The sequence below is a fragment of the Paroedura picta genome, chromosome 3 (genome assembly GCF_049243985.1).
Source record: "Paroedura picta isolate Pp20150507F chromosome 3, Ppicta_v3.0, whole genome shotgun sequence".
Taxonomy (NCBI): Eukaryota; Metazoa; Chordata; class Lepidosauria; order Squamata; family Gekkonidae; genus Paroedura; species Paroedura picta.
This window is the reverse complement of record NC_135371.1, coordinates 50915106-50942865: the sequence shown is the minus strand read 5'-3', so window position 1 is coordinate 50942865 and position 27760 is coordinate 50915106. Positions and strand designations below refer to the sequence as shown.

General features: G+C 44.3%; 1 long non-coding RNA gene across 1 annotated transcript; it reads right to left on the bottom strand.

The window, feature by feature from the left end:
* LOC143831107 (uncharacterized) lies at positions 1 to 26617 on the bottom strand. Its single transcript, XR_013228719.1, has 4 exons — positions 26471 to 26617; positions 20938 to 21037; positions 17671 to 17839; positions 1 to 193 (listed from the first exon to the last, which is right to left on the bottom strand). It is a non-coding gene; the product is annotated as an uncharacterized LOC143831107 (long non-coding RNA).
* Between the last annotated feature and the right edge of the window lie 1143 nt (positions 26618 to 27760).

The window sequence follows — 27760 nt, the reverse complement described above, 5'->3', positions numbered from 1 at the left end:
ACAGAAAACAGAAAAGAAAACAGAACAAGAATAAAGTCAATAGTCCCATATTAATCCAGAAGTCCCAGTGTTCTTGACATTCTTCTGGTGGTCTCCTGTTCACTAGATTAGTAAATTTCACCCTCACAGTGGCTTCTCCAGCCATAAGGCCAAATTGGCAGATCTTGAGGTAGCTAGAGGTCTGGCTGTGATCCTTGCATAGAAGAAAAATTATGTCAGCGATACAGGCAAATTAACAGGAAATATACCTAACAGCATAGACCTAGGATCTAATGGGAACTTAAGCTTTATAATTCTCTGCAATTTCTTGTGTATTTTTTAAAATCCAGAATGCTCTAACTATTTTACAGGACCACAAGATATGAAAAAAATGAACCTGTAGTCTCCTTTGTGTAGCAACTCTAGTACTGCAGAATGATCCCACTAATAAACATCTCTGGGGACCCTTATATACACCCATCCTCCATTTATTGGGCTCACCACTTCAAACTTTAGCTCACAGCAAGGAGTTTCATGAGTTAACTATACTCTGCAGGAAGGATTGTTATCTTCCCTAAATCACCTGCCCACCAATTGTCCTGGGTGATAACTCCCACCCCTCCAAACATGCCCAATTATCTTCCCCAACAATGGCTAATTGGCCACTAGGTGACAACAACAACTGAACATATATTATAGTGGCTGTCACATTAAATAGACTTCCTGAGCCAACTAAGCGATTCCAAATACAGCAGCTTGGTAAAGAAAGCTCTTAGTTTTAGTGATGGCTTGGGTCCAGGGTGTATCAAGGACTGTTTTCTTCCATATCCTTCACAGGTTCAATCACTCTGCATTTCTGCTTCAATAACTATACCGTATTAAACATGCTTCAGTCTTATGGTCCTTATAAACTGCTGCCCAGCTTCTAAAACTAGAAGTATCTGTGACAATCGTCAGACAAGAACTTAAAGATCATGCTGGGTGTTTTTCAAGACACCCTTGACAATATGGTGGGAAAGCAAATTGTAAGCTGTGTTGACTCAAGCAGCTCAGATTGACTTATGAAAATTTAATCTGGCCTTTTCTCCCCAGTCTTTACAATCCTGATGTAAAAAAGTCACAGCCTAGACATGGTCTCTGTTTAAACATTTTTCAGGGTTTGCAGATATACGAATGCAAGTATGCTTTCCCCCTCTTTCAAACAGTGAGAAGATAAAAGATCTCCACAGAGCTGGAAAAACAAGCAAGAGCAGCAAGGCTGAACCTGACATCTAAGCACAAATGACTGGTCATAGTAAGAGTCTGCGATTGAACAATATGCTTTGAATATGAAGGACAATTCTATACCATGTAACTAAAGTTAGTTGCACACAAATCCTTTGGAACTGAATGGGAAAAATTTATTTCAATGGGACAAGTATGACTGGTTTAAAATAAATATTATTAATAATAATAAGAGTTGGTTCTTATATGCCACTTTTCTCTACCCAAAAGGACCCATCGAACCATATAAAACTCTGCAGAAATGTGGAGGAAGACTTGCAACAAGGCTTCAAGAACATCTTATAGGACACTTATGGAAGCCTATGAGTTGGCTGTGAAATTTGCTAAATGGAAGTATTATGCAACCACCATCATGTCCACTAGCTTACTCCCAGCACAATTATTTAGGGTAAATCAGGTTTGGGGTAAATGGTTAGGGTAAATGGTTTGGGGACCGGTACGGGTCCGTGGATCAGTCAGTATCGGGCCGCGGCTCCTCCTTGTCCTCCTCCCTGGCTGCTGCCTCGGGGGCTGCCCTACCACTCTGCCACTGGCTCACCTTTGGTGCTCTCTGGCGGCCGCCATGGCTGGGGCTCCCCCTTGGCATGGCACTGTGCAGTTGCTGCTGACAGCACCCCCAAGTGGGCGGTGCAGGAAAGCAAGCGGAGCAGGGGCTCAGGTGGCGGTGATGTCCTTCGGCAAAAGACTACCCCCCCCTGTGCCTCAGTAAAATTGTCAAGTATTGACCGGTCCCCGGTGATAAAATGGTTAGAGACCACTGGGATAAGGTATCGATGCTCGGCCATGCTCGGCCATGCAGGCATTTAGTTGGGGCAAATGAATGCCAAGACAGCTTTGGTTTAACACCATCTGGGTTCTATATGGATCCCACCCACCCCCAAAAACCAAGATGCTCTCAAATGTATTGCCTATATAGCTGGCATGATTGTTTTACGATGATGGTTTTAAAGTATTATAACACTGTATATGATTTTATGTATTGTATTATGTATGTATATGTTGGAAGCTGCCCTGAGCCGGCATGCCAGGAGGAGTGGGATACAAATCAAAGAATGAATAAATAATTAAAATAAATTCCTATATAGGTATTAGATCACTTAATAAATATCACTACTTTTAATAATGAAGCTAATTTTATATTGTATCATTATTGTAATTGGATTTCACAGGATAAAGAGTAACATTAGTATAACCCTTGCTTCTGGATATACATATAAAAAGTCTGGATGCATATTGGGTTTTGTATGACCCACATCTGTAGAATCAAATAATATCTAACTCGATTGGAATGTGGGTTCAGTTTAAGCCTTCTGCTTTTTATCCTGTATTAACAAGATTTGCATGTGTGCACAAATAGCATGAGAGAGAGTTTTAGAGTCATGATGCTAGACTCTATGTTCCTGCCCCAGTTGTGGGCAAAATCTGTCTAATGATCCAGAAAGTGAACATACCCTTCTACTTTATAGAAAAGTTTAAAATCACCATGAGAAAGCATGGTTAGCCAATGAGAACCAGGACAAACAAAGCAGGTTGTCTTCCTTCGCACTCCTTGTGCCCCATAATACTTGCAATGGGGGTTTCCAGCACTGCACACCCTTAGAGCAAAGATATCCCCAGCTCAAGCTAAAATGCTGCTGAAATTCTTTTTACATTTCGTGATCATTTTTTTTTCTTTTCATAATTACCAACAAAGTATCTTAAGAAAACAAATATTCTTCCTTGTTCCAAATGGAGTAGAGAACCTTCAGTGACGGTGACTCTTCAGACCCATTTTTACTTCAAAGTGGGAAGTTGAGTTTGTCCCCCCCAAACCACACACATACACCCCTTCGTCACCAAACTGAAGACAAGCAAACATGGGACTGAAGACAAGCAAACATGGGACAACCCTGGAAATCGTTGGACTTTGTCTCTTAGCAAGAGCCAGCCACAGACTGTCAGTCAAAGGGTTAAACTGTTTGTTTACAGTTGTTGCTAGTGGGGACAGGCAGAGTGGGCCAAAAGGTCTGTTTAGATATGCAGATCTGTTTTCAGAGGCCATTGCCTGACTCAGGCTTGTCACATCCAGGAGTTTAGCAGGAAGAGAAGCTTTCTGCTTCCTCCTTTTGTTTGAGAAGAGCTCTGCTTTAGGCAGAGAGTCAGATCCATCTTGATTCTTCACCATGTAACAGCTAAGGTGTAGAGCTCCTGAATGAGCTATAGGAAGCTATGTATTTTCTTGCTTTGTCTTCCAGTTTCCCCTATCATTTTTAGCTAGTAAAAGTATTTTTTTTATATACAGTAGAACTGCCTTGTCTGGTCTCATCATCATTGATACAATAACTCTGCTATTTTTTATTACATTAACTCCTCTGTTGTATTGTGGGTTCGATAGGGGATAAGCAAGGCGCAATCGTGCATTACAGCTCTTTTATTTCTTATAGTGATTCCAGGTAGGAAGTAACCACACTGACTGGGGACTTGCCTGGACAAGCCCCCAATATATACACATGGGCAGAGGTGGACACGCCCTTGGCTGAGCCTTGATTGGATTAGCGGAGCCTCGTTGATTTAAACTTATTGGAGCCTGCGGTTGGGAACCGGGCAGTTCATTGGCTGTCCTTCGGGCCTGCTGGGATCCTGCTCCAGACTCCAAGCTCAGCCCTCTGCTACCTCGCATACACAACACCCTCCAGTAGTTTTTATCAACAAAAACAGGTAATGCTGTTACCTGTTACACAACATCCCTCCCCCCTTAGATAGTCACTCAGGATGTGATGGATGAAGTCCTGTAGATACCTGGGGGTCACGCGGGTCCATCCCGACTGGCGTGGCTCTGGTGTCGGCATGGGTTGGCTGTTGCCGGGCTGCGCTGCCGCAATCCCGGGGGCCACTGCCACGTTGCTGTACCACGTTGGGGGTGCAAAGTCCACGTCTTGTTTGCCCGCTGGCCATCCCCTCCACGCCCAGTTGAGCAGCGATGTCTGCTGACTGCAGGGGTGGCTGTGGCAGGGATTCAATTAGCAGCACCTCCGCAGCAGGAGCCGGGTCCACGTCAACCGGTGGTAGTGGCAGGCGGCTGAGGGCATCAGCATGCCCAATAGTCTTCCCAGGCCGATGCAAGAGGCTGAAGTCATAGCCATGCAAGAAAATGGACCTTCGCAGCATCCGCGGTGATAAGATCTAGGGCGTCTGGCGGTCCATCGTGCAGAGGCCGAGCAGGGGCTTCTGATCCATGATGATGTCTGTCAAGGGAAGAGGAATGCGTCGGGAGAGGAAGATAATGGAGGTGAATCACTGGCTGCGTAGTTGGTGCCGGCAGGAGAGATTTGGTTTCTGGGACCATGGGATAGGCTTTCTTGAGGAAGGCCTACTAGCACCTGATGGACTGCACTTATCGAAACTGGGGAAGAATGTGTTTGGCAGGAACCTGGGGAGATTCATCAGGAGAGCTTTAAACTAAAGCCACTAGGGGAAGGAGACGATCAACATAGGGAGTGTATGGAAGGAAAACTATCGGAGGCAGCCCAACCGGCAAGGCCAGCTCATAGGGAACCAAAAGTAAAAGGATTCAGATGTCTTTATACTAACGCCCGAAGCATGGGCAATAAAAAGGAAGAGCTGGAACTTCTCATGCTGATGGAAAGGTATGATCTAGTAGGCATCACAGAAACTTGGTGGAATGATTCTCATGACTGGAATGTAATGGTGGATGGATATGAACTGTTCAGAAAAAACAGAATAGATCGAAGAGGTGGAGGAGTGGCACTGTATGTGAGGAAAGGGCTTACCTGTCAGGAAATTCTAGTGAAGGAGAGTATATCTACAGTGGAAAGCATCTGGGTGAAAATAAGCGAGGGGAAAACAAACAGTGTGGTGGTTGGTGTCTGCTACCGACCGCCTGACCAACGAGAGGATGTGGATGCTGCACTTTGTGAGCAGCTTGAGAAAATATCCAAACGGCAGGACCTTGTCATCATGGGTGACTTCAATTTCCCAGATGTGTGCTGGGAAACAAACTCTGCGAAGCATCCTCAGTCATGCAAGTTTCTGACCTGCCTAGCTGACAATTTCATTTATCAAATGGTAGATGAACCCACAAGAGGTTCAGCCATACTGGACTTAATACTGACCAACAGGCAAGAGTTGGTGGATGAGGTGAAGGAGGTGGGGACCCTAGGGGGAAGTGACCATGTCCTCATAGAATTCCTTTTGAGATGGGGAGCCAAGGAAGCTTGTAGCCAGACGCGGATGTTGGATTTTCGTAGGGCAAACTTTAATAAACTCAGAGACATGATGACTGTCATACCATGGACGAGAATGCTGGAAGGGAAGGGAGCATGTGAAGGGTGGGCGCTACTCAAACAAGAGCTATTGCATGCTCAATCAATGACTATTCCAGAAATACGAAAACACTGCAGGAGCTCTAAGAAGCCTATTTGGATGAACAGAGAACTTCAAGAGGAACTAAGAAAGAAAAGGAAAATGTTCAGGAAATGGAGGGAAGGACAGAGCTCTAAAGAAGAGTACCTACAGGTTACTAGGCACTGTAGATCAATCATCAGAAAGGCCAAAGCTGAGAGTGAGCTAAGATTGGCCAGGGAAGCCCATTGTAACAAGAAAAGATTTTTCAGTTACGTGAGGAGCAAACGTAAAGTAAAGGAGGCAATAGGCCCGCTGTTGGGTGCGGATGGACAAACTCTAACAAAAGATGCAGAGAAAGCAGAAAGGCTTAGTGCCTATTTTACATCTGTTTTTTCCCACAGGTCAAAGTGTTTAGGCACATCTAGAGATGGCTGTAGCCAAAGGATAGTGTCTGGGTGGCAGGTTAACATGGATAGAGAGGTGGTCGAGAGGCATTTAGCTGCACTGGATGAGTTCAAATCCCCTGGTCCAGATGAAATGCACCCGAGAGTACTCAAAGAACTTTCCAGAGAACTTGCACAGCCCTTGTCCATCATCTTCGGAACCTCTTTAAGGACTGGAGATGTCCCGGAGGACTGGAAAAGAGCAAACGTTATTCCGATCTTCAAAAAAGGGAGGAAGGATGACCCGGGAAACTACAGACCAGTGAGTCTGACCTCTGTTGTGGGGAAGATAATGGAGCAGATATTAAAGGGAGCGATCTGCAAACATCTGGAGGACAATTTGGTGATCCAAGGAAGTCAGCATGGATTTGTCTCCAACAGGTCCTGCCAGACCAACCTAGTTTCCTTTTTTGACCAAGTAACAGGTTTGCTGGATCAGGGAAATTTGGTTGATGTCATTTACTTGGATTTTAGTAAAGCTTTTGACAAGGTTCCCCATGATGTTCTGATGGATAAGTTGAAGGACTGCAATCTGGATTTTCAGATCGTTAGGTGGATAGGGAATTGGTTAGAGAACCGCACTCAAAGAGTTGTTGTCAATGGTGTTTCATCAGACTGGAGAGAGGTGAGTAGCGGGGTACCTCAGGGTTCGGTGCTCGGCCCGGTACTTTTTAACATATTTATTAATGATCTAGATGAGGGGGTGGAGGGACTACTCATCAAGTTTGCAGATGACACCAAATTGGGAGGACTGGCAAATACTCCGGAAGATAGAGACAGAGTTCAACGAGATCTGAACACAATGGAAAAATGGGCAAATGAGAACAAGATGCAATTTAATAAAGATAAGTGTAAAGTTCTGCATCTGGGTCAGAAAAATGAAAAGCATGCCTACTGGATGGGGGATACGCTTCTAGGTAGCACTGTGTGTGAACGAGACCTTGGGGTACTTGTGGATTGTAAACTAAACATGAGCAGGCAGTGTGATGCAGCGGTAAAAAAGGCAAATGCCATTTTGGGCTGTATCAACAGAGCCATCACATCAAAATCACAAGATGTCATAGTCCCATTGTATACGGCACTGGTCAGACCACACCTGGAGTACTGTGTGCAGTTCTGGAGGCCTCACTTCAAGAAGGACATCGATAAAATTGAAAGGGTACAGAGGAGAGCGACGAAGATGATCTGGGGCCAAGGGACCAAGCCCTATGAAGATAGGTTGAGGGACTTGGGAATGTTCAGCCTGGAGAAAAGGAGGTTGAGAGGGGACATGATAGCCCTCTTTAAGTATTTGAAAGGTTGTCACTTGGAGGAGGGCAGGATGCTGTTTCTGCTGGCTGCAGAGGAAAGGACACGCAGTAATGGGTTTAAACTTCAAGTACAACGATATAGGCTAGATATCAGGAAAAAGTTTTTCTCAGTCAGAGTAGTTCAGCAGTGGAATAGGCTGCCTAAGGAGGTGGTGAGCTCCCCCTCACTGGCAGTCTTCAAGCAAAGGTTGGATACACACTTTTCTTGGATGCTTTAGGATGCTTAGGGCTAATCCTGCGTTGAGCAGGGGGTTGGACTAGATGGCCTGTATGGCCCCTTCCAACTCTATGATTCTATGATTCTATGATTCTATGATCGTAAACCTGTGGCCATAGAGGTAGTCATGGAACTTCTTTATTCCTGCAACTATAGCTTTTCTCTCTTATGCTGTTCCACCTTTAGACCACCAATTTTCTTTTCTTCTGGTCAGCCTGTCTTCAGTATTTTTCTTCACCTGCAGGGGCATTGTTGTATAGTGGGTTTGATAGGGGATAAGCGAGGCACAGTCATGCATTACAGCTCTTTTATTTCTTATAATAATGATTCCAGTTTGGAAGTAACCATGCTGACTTGCCTGGGCAAGCCCCCAAATATATACATATATATATTTGGATACGCCCTTGGTTGAGCCTTGATTGGATTAGCAGAGCCTGATTGATTTAAACTCATTGGGCCCTGAGGTTAGGAACCAGGCAGTTCATTGGCTGTCTTTCAGGGCTGCTGGTATCCTGCTCCAGACCCCAAGCTCAGCCCTCTGCTACCTCGCATACACAACACCCTCCAGTAGTTTTTATCAACAAAAACAGGTAATGCTGAGAGAAAATGACTGCCCAAGGTCATCCTGTGAGCTTCAGGGTAAACTGGGGATTTGAATCCATGTCTTCCAGATCCTGGTGACACTCTAATCATTAGGCAATATTGGATCTTCCTCTGCATTTGCTGCCATTATGTTCCTGTGATGTCTGCTTGAGGATTTCCTGTTTCATCTAGAGGGAGCAAAGTGGTTCAGATCCAAAGACAGGCTAATGTTGTTTGTTACTTGTACAAAAAGATGTGATCATAAAAAATTAGAGCTTTTCTCTCTTATGCTGTTCCACCTTTAGACCACCAATTTTCTTTTCTTCTGGTCAGCCTCTCTTCAGTATTTTTCCTCACTGATAATTACAGAGCAAAGCCTTTCATAATGAGACTGGGAAGACACACATCAGAGAGCTGCACTGCCTTTTCATGCCCTGCTCCCTTACCTTCTGCAATATGCTGTTGTTCAACAATTCCATGCTGATACGCCTTGCCACACTGGAACTTAATTCTTGCTACTTATTCTAGCCAAATGCATTGAGATTTTTCTCTGCTGGTGTAGATACTTTATTATTGACTATATTTCTTCTATTACATTTTCCTCTTTTCTTCATGTGCACTGTACAGAAAGTGGTTGAAAGGTCAGACGGCTGCTTAGAATGGAAGAACATAGGTAGAGCCCTATTGGAATAGACCAATGGTCCATTTAGTCTAACGTACAATTTCGCACAGTAACCAATCAGCTGGGCTGGGGGACTAAACAAACAGAGCATAGAGGCTAAGGCTCTCCTCTGATGTTGCTTCTCAGCACTGCATTTAGATAGTTGTATATGGAGGCTCCCATCAGACACTATGTGTCACTGATAGATCTCTTGGCTATTAATTTGCCTAATGCACCCTCCCTAATACAGTGATTTCCTGGAAACTTGCCCAGTACTCTGTACATTGCACTGGTCCTGCTGACTTGCAAAAATCCCCCCCTCCCTTGCTTGGATTGTGATTTAGCAGTCATTGCCACATTGGCACAGAGCCAGTGTGGTGTAGCGGTTAGGAGAGTGGACTTCTAATCTGACGAGCTGGATTTGATTCTGCACTCCCCCACATGCAGCCTGCTGGGTGACCTTGGGTTCGCCACGGCACTGTTAAAACTGTTCTGACCAAGCAGTGAAATCAGGGCTCTCTCAGCCTCACCCACCTCACAGGGTGTCTGTTGTGGAGAGAGGAAAGGGAAGGCGACTGTAAGCCGCTCTGAGCCTCCTTTGGGTAGAGAAAAGCAGCATATAAGAACCAACTCTTCTTCTTCTTCTTCTTCTTCTTCTTCTTCTTCTTCTTCTTCTTCTTCTTCTTCTTCTTCTTCTTCTTCTTCTTCTTCTTCTTCTTCTTCTTCTTCTTCTTCTTCTTCTTCTTCTAGTCACCAGTAAATTCCTTTGCTTCTGCTGGGCTTGTAAACCCTCCCACCTTTAGTTTCTACTTCAGAGATTGTCTGGTTTGACCTTAGTACTGTTGGGTTTGCACTGCCACAGTGGCACTAGATATGTTGGGCACATTACACTGTTTCTGCTGGGCTTGCAAAAATGCCCCCCATTTCCACTAAAGAGATTATCTGTGACTTTGATTCTGTTCTTCTGGGCATCTATTGCCCTTGCTTTTTTGTTGCTTTTTTTGTTGCTGGGGACACCTTCCTTGAGGTTCCATGACTTGGACCTTGTAAATCTAATCCTTGCCAGATTTGGAAGATAGCTAAAGTAGAATAAGCCAGAGGTCCCTATTATACTGCATCACAATCCCCAAGAACTGAACCGTTTTGTTTAGCTCTTAAAGGTTCGTGATGGTTCGTGGTTCACAAACTGGGCACACCATGAACCATGAACTGCATTTTTTTGGTTCATGCCCATTCCCACTTAAGATGGTTCCATGTGTAAAGATGTGCCTGCTGTAGTCTTCAAAAACAGGAAATAGAACCACCTTGTCTTCCTACAAGGTGACAGAAATGAACCAATGTTTATCATCCTACATTATGGAGCATTATTCCTTCCTTCCTTCCTTCCTTCCTTCCTTCCTTCCTTCCTTCCTTCCTTCCTTCCTTCCTTCCTTCCTTCCTTCCTTCCTTCCTTCCTTCCTTCCTTCCTTCCTTCCTTCCTTCCTTCCTTCCTTCCTTCCTTCCTACTTAGATTTATATACCACCAATTCCCAGCAGGGCTCGCGGCGGTTTACATAGGAAAAGAAAAAAAAGCATAAAACCCATAATTCCCTTAATAATAATACATGATAGTGCATAAAACCAGGCCAGATAAAATGACAAGAAAAAGTTTGTCTTTAAGACCATGTGTCATGGTTACTTAATCCCATATAAGAAACAGTGACATGGACACCAAAAAGAATAATCACAGGTGGCCTCAAACAATCCAGTTGTAATGATGGCAGACCTGTGCATGAACATGAGGCTGTAGATGTGTGCATAGGGGCAACAAAGCCAAGCAGAAATGCTGCCGCTGCCCTCAACATGTGGCAGCAATTACTGGGCAGAGAGTGTGGCAGAAAAAAGCAGGACCCGGGTGTGGAGCACATACTCCTTCATGCGTGAGTCATGTGCTGTGGGGGTAGGGCCAGTGCACAGCGGCAGGTTTAAAGAGAGGTAACCACATGGTCTCCTTGCTGCACTACGCCTGGTCTGTCTGATAGTCCTGCAGGCCAGTGAAGGGGGCTTGCGCCGTCCCATCCTTTGCACTTCCCATTACATGGTGTTGTGTCCTGCAATGTTGGGCCCCTTTCTCATCCATGAAGACAGCACATACTTGTTCTGCTTTCAATTGTTGGCCATTTTGCGTCTTTGCATAGGGAAGTTGGGTGCCTTCACAGGGGTTCCACTCACACTCCTTTCATATCAGGGCCACCACGCAAACAGCAGCCAATGGCTCAAGCAGGGATTGCATCAAGGCTCTGGGGTGCTGGCATTCTGAAGCCTTCAGGTCGTATGTGCATACTGACAGTATTCTGTGATTCTTGCGATTGCAGTTTTCATGGATCAACAGAGGCATGTCTTCATCGTTGGCCACAGCGTCATCTTTTGGGTATCAAGATACGCTGCAGAGTCTGGATGCGGAACAGACCTTGGCATGGATGACACTGGCATGGGATTCAGGGCATGCGCTGGTTTGCATTGCTGTCTTCCATTGAGCAGCTAATGTTGAAGCATGGGTGCCCAGATGTTATTGTTATACAGCTAGGCAGTAAGAATCTGCCTGCCACTTCTGGCTTGAACTTGGTCACTTCAATCATGAAGGATCTGCTCATTCTCCAGAAGCTTTGTCCCGGGACCTTCATATTGTGGTTGGACATTATGGAACGTAAGGTTTTGCGGGAGCACTGGCCCCCAAGAAGGTGGACTTGGCAAGATCTGTAGGACAGTGGTGAGAACTTACATATCTAGCAGCTGCGAGGTTTTGCCTCATCCGAATATTGTTTTTGGAGTAGAAGCCCTGTTTAGGGTGGATGGAGTTCATCTGTCAGACTGGGGTCATGATATTTAGCTGGGCGATGTCAGGGTGGGTTTCTTACGGCTCAGGTGGGCATGAGCATTGGCTGGAGCGGGGTCAGGGTCAGTAGCATGCCTCCCCTGCTCCGTTTGTATGAGGGCAGATCCTATGGGGATCTTCCTGTGCGTACCTGTGCCTGCGTACCAGTTTATGCCAATTTGGGGGATTTGCCTTAAGAAGCGGCACATGAGACGGGGGGGGGGTGGATTTCCTGGCTGGGGAGTTGCCAACCTCACATGGTGGTGTAGCCAGAAAAGTTCCAATAGAGGTTGGAGGTTGATGCCCATAGAGGTTGATGCCCATGGGTCTTTTCTTGGTTTACCATTCCGGGGTCCAGCAGGCCAGATGATTAGGGGTGCTTGACCAGATGATCGCTCATTGCCATGGGCAGGCCTGCTGATGGTTCAGCTCCCCATGGGGCTGTGGTCTGCTGGCTGCAGCAGGGGAGGGGTGGTTTGTGGAATCTGCCCCCCATTGTGTTAGAAATGTGCCTATGCTAATCAAAAATGCCAATAAAGCTGTGGCCCTGTCCATGCCATAAATACTATTATTTGTGCTTGTGTGCTCTTGGAGCGCCAAAATTGCTCTCCTAGCAATAGGAAGTCTGAATCTTCCGCTAGCTATTCTTTCCCCTCAGAAATTCTTTCTCTCCAGCCATTTTTTCTGCTAATGAGGCTACAAGACAGAACTAACTGTAGCAGACTTGTATGTACACTTGTTAGCTCACAGACAGATTATGAAACTGCTTCTCAAATACTCACCAAATACTTGAAGGACCTGCTGCTGCTGTGATTAAGAGTTCTGCTAAGAGCACTTTTAGAAGAATAGATTATCTCATTTGGAATCAGGTTTGGTCCAAAATGTAAAAATGAAGTAGGATAGTTTCCATAGAGAGCTTTTTCAGATTGGCCCTTTAGGGCAGGGGTCGTCAACCTGTGATACTCCAGATGTTCATCAACTACAATTCCCATGAGCCCCTGCCAACATTTGCTGGGAATTGTAGTCCATGGACATCTGGAGGACTACAGGTTGACTACCACAGGTTGACTACCCCTGCTTTAAGGCATATGCACAGCACATTTGGATAAGATTTTGAATTTCAGATGCTGCTGCATTTTCCTGAAGTTTTGTTGTTATAATTGTTGTCTCTCATTTTTGCACTATATTGTTAGAATCATAGAATCATAGAATCTGTAAACAGGCCGTGGCGCCACGGGCGCCACGGACTGTATAAAGGAGTAAGGGGTAGTGGGGAGGAGTTAGGGCGGGACCGGTCCGGGATAAAAACTCGGAGGGGCCAATCAGGAGCCGCGAAGCGGCTCCTGATTGGCCCCTCCGAGTGTCAATCCCGCCCCAAGCAGCCAATGGGGAGCCGCGCGAAGCTTCACCCGCCCAGGGAATATGGCGGAGCGGCCTCGCAGCGTCGTAGATGCTGCGAGGCCGCTCCACCAGCCGGCAGAAGGCTCCAGAGAGCCTCGGCTGGGGGGGTGGGCCAGGAAGCCTTCTGTCGGCTGGTGGAGCGGCCTCGCAGCGTCGAAGACGCTGCGAGGCCGCTCCGCCGGCTGACAGAAGGCTCCAGAGAGCCTCGGGTGGGGGGGGCGGGAAGCTGCGTCTACGCGGGAAGCTGCGTCTACGACGCTGCGAGGCCGCTCCGCCGGCTGACAGAAGGCTCCAGAGAGCCTCGGGTGGGGGGGGCGGGAAGCCTTCCCTCGGCCGGCGGAGCGGCCTCGCAGCGTCATAGACGCTGCGAGGTCACTCCGCCGGCCGAGGGAAGGCTCCAGAGAGCCTCAGGTGGGGGGGGGGGTCGGGAAGCCTTCCCTCGGCTGCTGGAGCGGCCTCGCAGCGTCATAGACGCTGCGAGGTCGCTCCGCCGGCCGAGGGAAGGCTCCAGAGAGCCTCGGGTGGGGGGGGGGCGGAACTGACCGCCTACCTGCCTTCGCCGCCGCCTCCGACCTCGCCTCCTGATGGCCGCCATCGCCCCGACGCCCTCCCGGCCCCCTGGACTGGCCAGGCCACTGGCGACGCGCGATGAGGACCACCGCCACTCCCAAAAAGCCTCTGAAAGGTCAGTCTCCCACCCAGACAAGGAAAGCCGCAGCCCCACCAACCACACCCCGCTGCCAAGGCTCCCGCGCCCCTCAGTTTCCCCTGCTAGCGCCCATTTTATTTACATATAAAATGGGCTTATTTTCCTAGTAATAGAATAATAGAGTTGGAAAGGACCTCATGGGTCATCTAGTCCAACCCCCTGCACTATGCAGGACACTCACATCCCAATTGCCCATCTACTGTAACCTTTGCCTTCACAGAATCAGCCTCCCTGTCAGATGGCACTGTTGGTAGAAAATCCATGCCAAGCCCATTTAAAGGCCTGTGAGGCAGCAGTGATAGCAGCAAAGAAAGCTTTCTTTTCTGCTGCTACCTGTCAGATTCTGCAGATCGTATCTGGCTAGTCTCCCTGGCTGATGCTGACAGAGTGCTTGGAGATTTGAAGGCCCCTTGTGAATTGGATCCTTGCCCATCCTGACTATTAACATCATCTCAGGAGAAAGTGATGCCTCCCCTGGGGGAGATTATTATTATGCCCTTCCTTCAAGGAGAGTTTCCTTCACAGCTGAAAGAAGCTGTGATCAGACTTCTTAAGAAATAATTTTCAGGTAAGAGAGATGTGGTGAATTATCAGCATGTGCCCAATTTACCCTTCCTGGGCAAGGTGATTAGGAGGTGGTGGCAGAGCAACTACAGGCATTTCTGTATGGGATATCTGCCCTTGAGAAATTTTAGTCTGACATCAGGCCAGGTTTCAGGACCTAAACAGCCCTATTGGCCTTGGTGGGTGATCTATGGCTACAACTTGATCAAGGCAATCCACCATCGCTGATCCCACTAGACCTATCAGCAGCATTTGATACAATTTACCATGCTATTTTGGTGTGACATCTGTAACCAGTATTGGCATAAAAGGGACAGTCCTCCAGTCTTGACTGTTTTATCCCTAATGTCCTTTACTTAATATATAACTCCCCTTGACAAAACTTTGGAATGTGTTGTCACCAATAAGTGACATCCACCTTTCCCTCAGGTACTCAGGGCACTGACCGCGTAACGCCTTAAAAGTTAAAACCAAAACCTTGAACTGGATCCAAAATTCTACTGAAAGCCAATGCAGCCACCACAATCAAACAGTTAAGAAATTGAAATTAATTAAATTTCAATCAGATACAAAATTGTGGAGAAATAAATAAGTGAACTATGGAGTATGAAAGAAAATCTAGCCATAATGTTCATGGAATCTTGCCTTAGGAGGTATATTGCTTGTGTATGACGTAAACATGTTATAAAGTTTAATCATGTGGACAGAAGCTTTATTTGGCCTTGGGAACATTATAGGAACAACCATGGGGACAACAGTACCCACATATCTCCAGGCCTGAATAAAATGAGAGCCAAAAGGCTAAGTGATGGATTCTGTAGGTGGAATTATTGTGGTCTAAGATCTCAGATTTTGAAAATACGGTCATTTTAGCTTTGATATGCTGCTTGAAATGCTAGGCTATTGCTGAACATTTGAGATAATGTGTGTAGTTTGCTATAAAGCTTCCTTTCCAGTACCTTTGGCTGATATCAAGTATATACTACCTACTTGTTTAAATTCATATAGAGAACAAAAGGAATTTTTGTATTTTTGTCAGTTTAGTATTCATAAAAACTGGGACCAAATGCCAAAAATATGTTTTTCCATCTTTGCGAGTTAATTCTGAAGTGCACAGAGGAGCAAAAAGAAAAGAAGCCATGTGATAAAATGTTTTTTTAATGGCTGCTCTCCTTGTACTCTCTTGAATATGCTATTATTCAGCTGAGTGGTCTCTTTCACTCTGATTTTGTGACGCAAATTCATGGCTCAGCCAGTTCTATTTATTCCTATGTTAAGTCAGCTACGAGAAAGTAGTTCCAGCTGTGTTTTCCTTTCTGTGGCAAGTATAGCCTCCTCTCTCCAATGTTAAATTACACTCACTAAAACCTTCAGTTGACCCAAACAGTTATAGTACTTTGGCTGCACGTATATACATGCATGCACACAGAAATTTTACATTTGGAACGGAAGTCACTGAAATAGAATATGAATTTATGGATAGAAGTGTGCCCAGTGTAAATAAATATATATATTCATGGTATGCGTATGTGTATATGTATGTGTATGTGGATATGGATATGGATATGGATATATGGCCGGGATTAGGGAGACAGCAGTAAAGTGGCTAGTCTCCTTTCTCCAGAACCGGACACAGAGGGTTGATGTGGGAGAAGAGTTGTTGGCCCCTTTTTGGGCTCTCCCCTACACTTTTGAACATTTATATGCACCCTCTAGCCCAGCTGGTTCAGGAATATGGGCTGGGTTGCAATCAATATGCAGATGACACCCAGCTCTACTTCCTAATGGACAGACGGATGGACTCCCCCCCGGATACATTTGCCAGATGTTTAGAAGCAGCGGCTGGATGGCTCAGGCAGAGTCGCCTGAAACTCAACCCCTCCAAGACGGAGGTCCTGTGGCTGGGTAGAAGGGAGCAGGATCAGGAAGCATGTCTCCCAAGCCTGGATGGGGTGCAATTAACACCAGCACCAGAAGCCAGGAATTTGGGCGTGACCTTTGATGCTTCCCTCTCCATGGAGGCTCAGGTCACAAAAGTACCCCGAACGGCATTTTTTCATCTGTGCCAAGCGTGGCTACTAGCACCCTACCTGCCCTCTGAACACTTGGCGACAGAGATCCATGCCATGGTCACTTCCAGACTAAACTACTGTAACTTGCTCTACACAGGCCTGCCCTTGGCTATGATCTGGAAATTCCAGCTAGTACAAAACGTGGCTGCAAGGGTCACCGTGGAGGTGACCATGTTCAGCAGGTGCTACGCCATCTGAACTAGTTACCAGTTTGCTTCCAGATCAAGTTTAAGGTTTTGGTTCTAATTTTTCATTCTTTATGTGGCCTGGGTCCTGCTTATGTGCCGGAATGCTTATCTGCTTATGCCCCCCGCAGAGCTGTTCACTCTGCGGTTATGAATTTACTGGTGGTCCCGAACCCCCAGGATATACGTCTGATGTTGACCACAGCCAGGGATTTTTCGGCCCTGGCCCCAACCTGGTGGAATGAGCTCACAGAAGAGTTACAGGCCCTGCAGGATTTGTCAGCTTTCCGCAGGGCCTGCAAGACGGAGCTCTTCCTCCAGGCATATGGTTGAGGCCAGAGCGGTTCCCAGCATGGTCTGCTGTGGATCACTAGCTGAAGCCAAATGAGTTACTCGCTCCCAGATAGAGAGTGATAGACCCATGCTGAACCGAGGGGGAGGGGAGTAGGTTATATATTTAATATCCACCATCTTGATATTCTGTATTGTGTTTTAATTATGTTTTAATGGGTTTTTATGGGATTTATCGTACTTATGGACTGTGTAAACCGCCATGAGACACTTGAGAGTGGCAGTATATAAATATAAATAAATAAAATAAACTAGGGAGCACTATTATAAATGTCTAGAAAATGCCATACACATTATTTGCCTGTACCCACGTTACTATAGTGTCACCTGGGCATGACATCACATCCTCTCCAAACTCCATCCTTCCTGGCACTTCCCTCAAAATCTCCGAATCTCCAAAGCAGTGCTGGTCACGCTGTTGGTAGGTGTCATAGAGTAACTGTGTCCCAGTTAGATGCCAGGTTCTTCACCTGTGAGCCACAGTACCCCCCTCCTTCTTATTGTGCTTGCTACATTGTTGAAGAAGAGCTCCAGGGATATGGCTAGTCAACCTGAAATTGTGGGCCCTGAAAGTCATCCTTAAGACTATTCCTAGGCTTTAGGGGCTTCAGCTAGTCTTCCAATGGATCCTCCACTAATCACTTCCTACCAGTATGTATATATTTTGCCATATAACACTACAGCAAGAGTAAACAGAGTGTGATTCTTGCTTACTTCATTCCGTTCTGTCGTGCCAGTACAGCTACAAAGCAGGCAACAGAGATTAAAGAAGTATGTACAAGTGATGCGTCATTCCCTTCTCTAAGAATCATTCCCAGAAGCAAATGGAAGATTTTCTCAGGGATTCTGCCACCATTGTAGCGAACTGGACAATGTTTCATTCCTGGAGGGAGGGGATAAAGCCAGCATTTCTAGTTTGTGGTGAGTCAGATTCCCAACTATGTTAATTTTTTTTACCAGCCCTCATAACCACCACAACCCAACCACATTTTCCCATTCAATTAAATCAGGATTCAGCATTATTACTCCACTCTACACCGTTAGGAATGCCTTTTATTGGTGTTCCCAGTCTTCCCTTAGATGTTGAAATATCAGGGGTAGCATTGTTTACACCATGATGATGGGTATAGAAAAGTAACGCTGAGATTGCAATGAATGAGGAAACCTTTGCTTCTGCTGGTGCACTAGATTCACATCAGAGCTTACATACACATCACAAGTCTCCCAAGGGACTCCAATATAGCTGTTATGAGTGAAACATGACATGGAGATGTCTTGATTGACTTTGACTGGAAAAAGAATTGTAACAACAGCTGTCATGAACTCATTCATCTCTTGCAGTCTTACATACTTTGGGAAATCTGTCCATAATAAGTAGGAACATTAGTATCAGTGGAGGTTGACCATAGTAGTTGCTGTCAGTTATTTCTCATAAAAACTGGGCAGTAGTAAATTTTATTGGCCTTGTTGAATTAACAGGTGTTTTATTGTTATTACTAGTAATCAAGCCCGCTGTAATCTAAATACAGCGGGTGCTAGACCAGGGAGCCACTGGCAGTCACGCGGAGCATGGCTGCCGGGGGCTCCCTTGCTGGCGGCCTGATGCGTTGGAGGCGCTTTGCGCCTCCCGACGCATCAGGCTGCCATCAAGGGAGCAACTGCGAGCCGCACTCTGCGCGGCTCGCAGTTGCTTCCTTGTCAGCAGGGCGGGAATTGGCCCGGCCGATGGTCTGTCCGGAGGAAGGGGCCAATCAGGCCCCTTCCTCATCACAGACAAAGCCCTCCCACCAAGCTTTTACCGAATTATTTAGTCCACGGCGCGGGCATGTTAAGGATGTGATCTGCGTTGACATTTACCTTGCATCACTTCTACACAGCGCTACCATACAGAGGAATTTCCTTCTGCTAGATGATGAAGGTTTTCATGGCCTATTTTTCAATGAACGCTAATAATTAACAAAATTAAGAATAAAAATGCCGAGACCAGAGATCTATGATTATAACTTCTTTGGTCATAAACTCTTGACAACCTATTACTGGCCATGATATTTTTAGTTAAAAAAATGGTAGCTCTAGAATTAATATATGTTCTCAAAGCAAGTATGATCGTGCCAGTTATCTTCCTTTAGTATTTTATGCTGTATTGTATGCTTATCTTAATCTTGCTTAATGCAAGATCTTAATCTTGCTCTGCTCGTGGCTTCTGACCCCTGGGTACGGGAATCATTTTTTTGTGTATGAACATGCTACCATATTTGGTGAGTTACACTGAGTTAGATATTACATATTATGAACTCCAGTCTCTGTTTCCCTGGAATCAGTGCATGCATTATTATAGTTGTTTGCAAAACTGTTTCCGTTAATTGATGCATCCTTTACTGACCCCCCCATGTCATCTTTTAAAATGAGCCCATTTCCCTTCTGAGTTTTAAAAGTGTGAATGTATAAACAGTTTGCATAATATGAAATTAAAATGGTGATAATTTAAAACGTGTGAAGTTTGTTGCTCTCTTGGGCTATTAGAAAAAGTCTTTGCAAAATTAAATAGCTATCTGTGGTTTGTGCTTGACAAGTTTCTCAACATTGTCTCCGGTTTTGTTAGCTATTTAAATAATCATTTGTCTACAGAGCTTGACAGCTTGCCCATTCCGCTGCAAATTTCTTTGGAGAAAAAGATAGCTTTCCCCCCATCCTAGCAGGAAGTAAACTGAGCATGCTGTGAATTTGATTTCTAACTTGACTAGCTATATTTAAAAGCTGGCTATGATACTTGGGGTTTGCCCCAGGGTTCTTTCTCTGTTTCCCATTCTTCTAACAGAAAACTGCTGTTTAGATTATACTTTGTGAAGATATCAAGGGTTTCCATTGAGAGGAGAGATTCATGTTAATATTCCTGATTTACTTATTAATTTTCAAAAAAATGAAATATATCACTGGGAATATAGCTTAGTTTTTTTAGATCAGTGGAAGTTTTGCTCATCTAGCTTCAGTTCTCTAAAGACAGAAATAAATTTTCCAGTTTATTTAGACAGATATGATTTAAAAAGCATTAGTTGTTTTGATTTGCCTTGAATAGATACATAATAGATACATAGTATCATAATAGATACATAATAGATACTACTTTGCTGTACAGTAATCAGTTTTGTGTATTTTGATTCTCCTTTTTTCATGAACCTCGGGGAACTCCACATCTTCCTTTAGGAATCCTTTTATTGTTTGGTCAAAGCCCAGCTGCTTCTCTGACTGGTTTCCTGCTCTGGATAAACTTGCTTGGTCAGAACAGCTCTCTCAGTGCTGTGATGAGCTCAAGGTCACACATCTAGCTGCATGTGGAGGAGTGGGGAATCAAACCTGGCTCACCATATTAGAACCCACCACTCTTAACCACTAAACCAAGCTGGAGAAGAAGCATTGTTTTTTATACCCAGCTTTTTGTTACCTGAAGGAGTCTCAAAGCAGCTTACAATAACCTACCCTTCCTCTTCCCTCAACAGACACCTTGTGAGATAGATGAAGCTGAGAGAACTCTGAGAGGAACTGTGACTGGCACAAGGTCACTCAGCTGGCAGCATGCGGAGGAGTGGGGAATCAAACACAGTTCTCAGTGTTCTCACTGAGTCTCACTATTTTTAACCATTACACCAAGCTCAGAAACAAGTCCAAGATCACTGCCACTGTGGTTAGCTGTGTTCCAGTCAGTTATGATGTCTGGGACTCTCATTTCTACAGCATGACTAAAGCACATGTTTGAGTCAAAGTGAGTGTAGTTGAAGTTACCCAGTATCACATTAGCTGCTTTTATTTCATTCATCATCTCAATATCATCCTCAAGGGTTTGATCAGATGGGTGATAATACCCCTCCACACACACTTAAGTAACCTTTAGGGCTCAGTATTTCCATGCATATCACTTCTGTCGAACAATATATTTCCCTAATGTTTTATAACTTATTTAACTCTATGCCCTGTTTGATATACCTGTTTGTGTGTGTGTCTCTTCCAAAAAGCACATTGGAATTTAGAAATATAGAGGCATACTTTTCTCTGTCGCAGATACGAACCCATACAATACCAGCTTCTACAGAAAATGAACAAAGAAGGTAATTTTAGTTAGAGAGGCACAAAAGATTTAAGTCAAACATTTAGAAAAGCCAATATATTGTAAATCTCTGAGAAGAGCAGAGAAGGTGTTCAATTAAACTTCTAAGACTCCTTTTGTTAGAGTTCAGCATTATGTGGAATTACTGTTAGAGTATTCAGAAAGAATGATGAGGTAAAAGTTTATCAGTTTATATGCATTAAACTTCTATGAAATTGCTACTGATAAAGAAAAATTGTTAGGTGGTAATATGATTTGTTATACACTTATACTGTGAGAATTATTGTTACATGTTCTTGCAGAAGAATTCTAACACACCATTATGGAAAATTAAGCCCTGGTACCCCCAAAAGAGACCAAATAAAAATCGTTAGCAGAATGATTTTCACCACTCAGAGGTGGTGGATCAAATATAGATCAAATGGATCAAATATAGAATGGACTGATTTAAATCAAGTGTCCAGTTTTTAAAATTTTAAATTAATGTATTTCATGAACTTACCTGCTTGGTACAACTATAGTTGTTCAAAAATATTGAATTAAAGAACAAACACCGGAGGCTTAAACATAAGAAGCAGATTTCCTTCTCATTCTCTCTGTATATGCACAAGGGTTCTAATAATTAATTTGTAGGCTGCAGATTTATTTGAATCATTTATGTGTAAACATGTATAGAGTCACACTGCAAATAGAACATTTCCAAAATACTGGGTGGTAGTTACTGGGCAAAACAGTACTCATCTAAAGTTAATGTCCATGTTGTTAGTTTGGTTTGATTAAATTATAAGTATTCATATTCATTCATATACATTGCAGAGTCCAGGTAGCTAGAAGGCATAAAATAAAAGATGCCCCTCACTGATTATATTTATGGGATACAGGATGATGTCTTCTGTTTCCTAATATCTGTCGTGACTTTCTATTGCCTGAGGCCACTAGGATGGCAAATATTTGTAACACTGTGGTATAATACCTAGCCTCAAAAGTCATTTTTCCATCATTCTTTTTTTGCAACAGAAATTATAAATAACTCAGTTTGTCTTCGACATCAAATGGCCCTTGTATTCCAGGCTTTACTTTTGCAGGATAGAATCATAGAATCATAGAATCATAGAGTTGGAAGGGGCCATACAGGCCATCTAGTCCAACCCCCTGCTCAACACAGGATTAGCCCTAAGCATCCTAAAGTTTACCATAGAGTGGTAAACTTTCCCAACACCTCTCTTTACCAGCACTCCCGAACCTGTTGGTCCACAAGAAGTGCCAGTCTATTATGACAATGTGAATCTATGTATATTTATGTTAGGGCCTAAGTTTTGCTTTGGGAAAGTTGGCAATGTGAGACAGTGGGCTGGTTTGACATACAAAGACTTGGGAGACCAAAATAACAGACTATTGTGAGTAAAGTAACAAGCAGAGGAGCAGGGCACCAGCTGTCTAGCTGAGTCATTTAATTCCCCTTTTTATACTCAGTACCAGTGCTCATAGCAGTCTTTGCTGGAAGGATAATTTGTAAACGGGGGGGGGGGGGGGGGAGCAAAATAGAGAAAAATTTTGGTACAAACCTGCAATGATTATCTATTAGTTACACCAACCTTTCTCAACTTTTTTGCCATTGAGAAACCCCTGAAATGTTCTTCAGGCTTCAAGAAACTCCAGAAGTGGCATGATCATGCAAAATATGATTAGGAAGCATAGCTGTGTATGTGCCCACCTGGAGCCCCTGCCCTTCAACAGGCCCATCATTGGCCATTTTGGGAGGGGGGAGCTGGTTGACATAACCATATATGGTCATATCACCCAATAAATGTTTAACACGTTTTAAATATATATAAACAAATTAATTAACTCCTGTCAATTCAACAAACCCTCCCAGGGCCATCAAAAGAGCCCAGAGTTTCCCGAAACCCGGGCTGAAAAAATCTGAGTTACACGGATCACGCCTACCTCCCAAGTAAACAGAGGGAGAGAGGGAGGGAGGGAGAACAAATGAACAAATGAATGAATGAATGAACGAACCAACGAACAGGAGGGGAAAACCTGTATTCGTTATTATGAACTATCCCTATTCTAAGGTGACCAAATTGTCCTACTTTTGGAGGGACATCTGGGGGCACCTGGCAAATTGTACTTATGTTGAAATTTAAAAATATATATTACAATACTTTTTTGCATTCTATGCATTCTATGAAAATTTTTGTTGCTCCATATAGACCAAATTTTAAATCAAGAACCCCCCCCCTAGTCAATGGTGTCCCACTTTGGTGTAGAGAGAGCCAGTTTGGTGCAGTGGTTAGGAGTGCGGACTTCTAATCTGGCATGCCGGGTTCGATTCTGCGCTCCCCCACATGCAACCAGCTGGGTGACCTTGGGCTCACCACAACTCTGTCAGTCAGTAACCTTTTATTGGCATAAAATATGTATAAGACATATAAAAATAGGGTTTAAAATTTCAACAAAATAATAAAATAGGCCATGGGGTTACATAACCAAACAGATCAACCACAGCTCTGATAAAGCTGTTCTGACCGAGCACTGATATCAGTGCTCTCTCAGCCTCACCCACCCCACAGGGTGTCTGTTGTAGGAGAGGAATGGGAAGGCGACTGAAAGCCGCTTTGAGCCTCCTTTGGGTAAAGAAAAGCGGCATATAAGAACCAACTCTTCTTTTTCATTTTAGGATTCTTCTTCTTCTTCTTCTTCTTCTTCTTCTTCTTCTTCTTCTTCTTCTTCTTCTTCTTCTTCTTCTTCTTCTTCTTCTTCTTCTTCTTCTTCTTCTTCTTTACCAATGTTAAAATCTGGTCACCTTACATTATTCACAAATATAGTTTTCCTACTTTGCCTTCTCAGCACTTCAAACTGGTGTGGCCTTATCCCAGGTGGTGACTCATACTACTGTGGAACTAGGCTTGGATATGCTCAGTAGCCATTTCCTTCATTTCCCCCTTCTGCTCTCCACTGAAAGGGAAAGCCTTTTCCATTTTCCCAGAGAGCAGAAAGGAGACAAAGCCTGCCCTCTTACACTGTCAGTTTTATTGGAGAGCAGAAGAGTATTTTTCTGTCAGCACTTACCTGGTAATAGGATTAGAAAAACTGACAAGCTTTTCCCCTCCACATTTTTGTATTAGAATGAGTGTTTTGAATATGAAAAGCCATTTGTAAATGTATATAAACTTTATGGGGAAGTTGCTGGATGGAGTAATAAAACTGCTCTTCACTTAGGATGCATTGGTTCACATGCAGAACAAAAAAATGTTGCAATATGATTGTAAACCCACCTTCTTTCAGAGCCATTAATTTTTAAAACCCAGTATAGGCTTGTTGAAATCACATTTGCCTTTCATACATACACAGCTACAATGGTAAGAAACTCTTAAGTATCTTTGGTGAAACCTTTCAGAAAGTAGTAACAAGGTAGTTTTATAGAATGATGATGGTTAGGGTAGAATAGGTTAGGAACTGCTCTTTAGAAATTTAAGGAAAAAATTATAGGGCAAGTAGAGTGGCTATTTTAATGGCCAGAGAGGCAAGAAGAGGCTGTCCCAGGCACAGAAAGAAACAAGAAAGTGAGAAACAAGAAATAAGGGAACATGCTAGATGTGTTTGCATGATATAGAAGAGAAGACTAAAGGGGGATGATCAATTTACTAATATATTGAATTAATGTGAAGACTGGTGACATGAAATTTTGATTGAAATTGAGAATGATAGTGGGATGATTATTTTAGTTGAATACTGGAGAGAAATAGCAGAAAAGGATCAAAATGGGAGTCCCTGTTAGTCTGTCCACTGCAGTAGAAAAAGAGTACGAGTTAAGTAGCACTTTAAAGGCTACCAAAATGAGAAGGAGCTTCCAACAAGAGCCTGAAAAAGTGAGCAGGGATTCATGAAAGCTCATACTCTGCCACACAGATTTTGTTAATTGTTAAGGTGCTCGTGGACTCGTGCTCTTTTTTGACAGTAGAAGAGGAGTGAAGTCTAGTTACAGACTCAGGCAACAAGGGAGCAGGATTAATGAATTCAGAGAAGATGAACCCTCCCTACCCTGTGTATTAAATTACTGTGTATTCTGCAGTCATGAACAGCACAGTTGGAAGGTGATAGTCAGAAATTAAAACTTAATGTTCCTTGCTTATAAGGATGATGGTGAATCTGAATCAAGCTGTTTTAACATCACAGGTCTGAAGGCTACAGTCATTCATATAAACCTTGTCTGACACTAGAAAGGCAGACCGGTAGTGTTGAAACGTCTTTCCAGAAAAGTGATTTGTTGTGTCCCCGGAGAGATTGTCTGAATTTATCCCCTACACTGCTGGATATGTCTGCATGGATGGCAAAAATCAAGGTGTCATTTTTAAAGGATGGCAATTATGTAAAACTGGCCAATTGTATGGGTGAAAATGAATAGGAGAGAATCCTAAAATGAAAAAGAAGAGTTGGTTCTTATATGCCACTTTTCCCTACCCGAAGGAGGCTCAAAGCGGCTTACATTCGCCCTCCCTTTCCTCTCCCCACAACAGACACCCTTTGAGGTGGGTGAGGCTGAGAGAGCCCTGATATTACTGCTTGGTCAGAACAGCTTTATCAGTGATGTGGCGAGCCCAAGGTGGCTACATGTGGAGGACAAACGGGGACTCAAACCTGGCTCACCAGATTAGAAGTCCATGCTTCTACCCACTCTACCAAGCTGGCTCTCCATACCAAGCTGACTCTCTCTCCAAGCTAGCACCAAGATAACAATTAGAAAGTTGATTGCTGGTCTCCATTTCGAAAGCAGGGAGTTAGAATATATTTACTTAATAGGGTTAGGCTGCATAGTAAAGGGAACTGTTCAAATATTCAAATTAGGTTATTTTGTTGCTTGTCGTAATGGAGGAGGAAGCCCTATGAGTCCCAGAGTGTCCTAGAGGTGGGCCTTATGCACTATCTTGCCCAGTTTCTTGATCAACACAGGAAATCCAATCCTAGAAGATTCCCAATGGATGGTTGTCCAGCCTCTGCTTGAAGAACTTCAGTGTAGGAAAACCTACCCATGAACCCAGCTTCAAGTACTTAGTTCTTAATGATGAGAGCCATTTTCCTAATGAGCAGCCAGAATCTACTATCCTGTAGTATATACCCACTAAATCTAGTGTTGCCCTTGTGAGCAGCAAAGAATGTATCATCTTGTTTCCTTGTGAAAAACCTTCAGATATTTGAAGAGGGGAAATCATGTCTTCTCTTGGCTAAACATACTCAGTTTATTCAATATTTCCTCTCAGGATGGGTTTTCCACACAGCAAATACTGATAGTCAAGAGCTCAAGCAGCCAACCCAAGAGTATCTGTAGGACATTGAATGCAAGTATGAAGCATTATATAATTTAGGAAGAAAAGAACTGGACTATTGGAGGGAAAGCCAATAAGACATTACCTTTGTTACAGATTCTGATCCGTACTTCCAACCCTAATGCCAATATGTATTACTGCTCTGCTTTTCCTGTAATGGTAAATGCCATCATTAGCTGGTAGGTGACACAGGTGACAACAAACACATCTGTAAACCACTCGGGGAGTGATATAAATATGTAGCCTGTCTTTGAATAAGTTGTTTAAGCTAGTGGTCATCACCTCAGCTTAGGGTAGCAGGTTCCTTATTCAAATTATAAATTGTATAAAGTGCTTTTTTTTGCTGTTCTGAATCTGCTGCCAAGCAATTTTATTGTGTGACCCAGATTTCTAGTAGTGGTGAACAAGAAGCCATTCTCCCTGTCTCCTTTGCCTACATCAGTGGTCCCCAACCCCCAGTCTAGGGACCAGTACTGGTTTGTGGATCAGTTGGTACCAGGCCGTGGCTTCTCCTCGTCCTCCTCCCTGGCTGCTGCCTCAGGGGCTGCCCTGCCACTCTGCTGCCAGCTCACCTTTGGGGCTGTCCAGCAGTCACCATGGCTGGGGCTCCCCCTCAGCGTGGCACAGCGCAGCTGCTGCTTGCAGCGCCCTCCAGTGGGCGGCCAGAAATCAGGGGCGCCGGTGGGAAAGCAAGTGGAACAAGGGCTCAAGTGGAGGCGGCAACGTCCCTCAGCAAAAGACTACCCCACCCCCGGGCCTCAGTAAAATTGTCAAGTGTTGACGGGTCCACGGTGATAAAAAGGTTGGGGATCACTGGCCTACATGATGCATAATTTCATAAATTTCATATCACATTCCTTCTTAGTCAATTTGACCTCTTAACTAACAAGTCTCAGATACTCTAGACTTGCCTCAAAGAGAGAGGCCGTCCTACAGGATATAATGGGAGTGGATGGGGCACCCCCTTTGGGAAACCCTTGCCCCCCCCCAGGCCCTGGGAAAGGCGGGAATGCCAAAATTCCCATTATAGTCTATAGCACCATTGACTTTTATGGGCGCTGAAGCTGAGGTGGCCGAGTATTTGATACATTTGTAAATTAATATCATTCCTTATTTTTTAGGGGAGAGAAAGCTTTCGAGAAGCATTCTTTGTTGAATGAAACATTTTTTTATTTCTAGCATCGCCTATTTGTTGCTCCAGGAAGTTAGCCATTTTTTAAAAAGTAATTCTCCTCCCCAGGAACAAGGAAGAGGGAGGCGGGAGCGAGGGCGGGATGCTGCAGATGACTTTAAGCCTCCATATCTTCCTTCTGCTGGTTGCCTGCTGGTTGCTCTCCAGTCACTAGTGCTTTTTAGGGTGGTGAATCTACTTGGG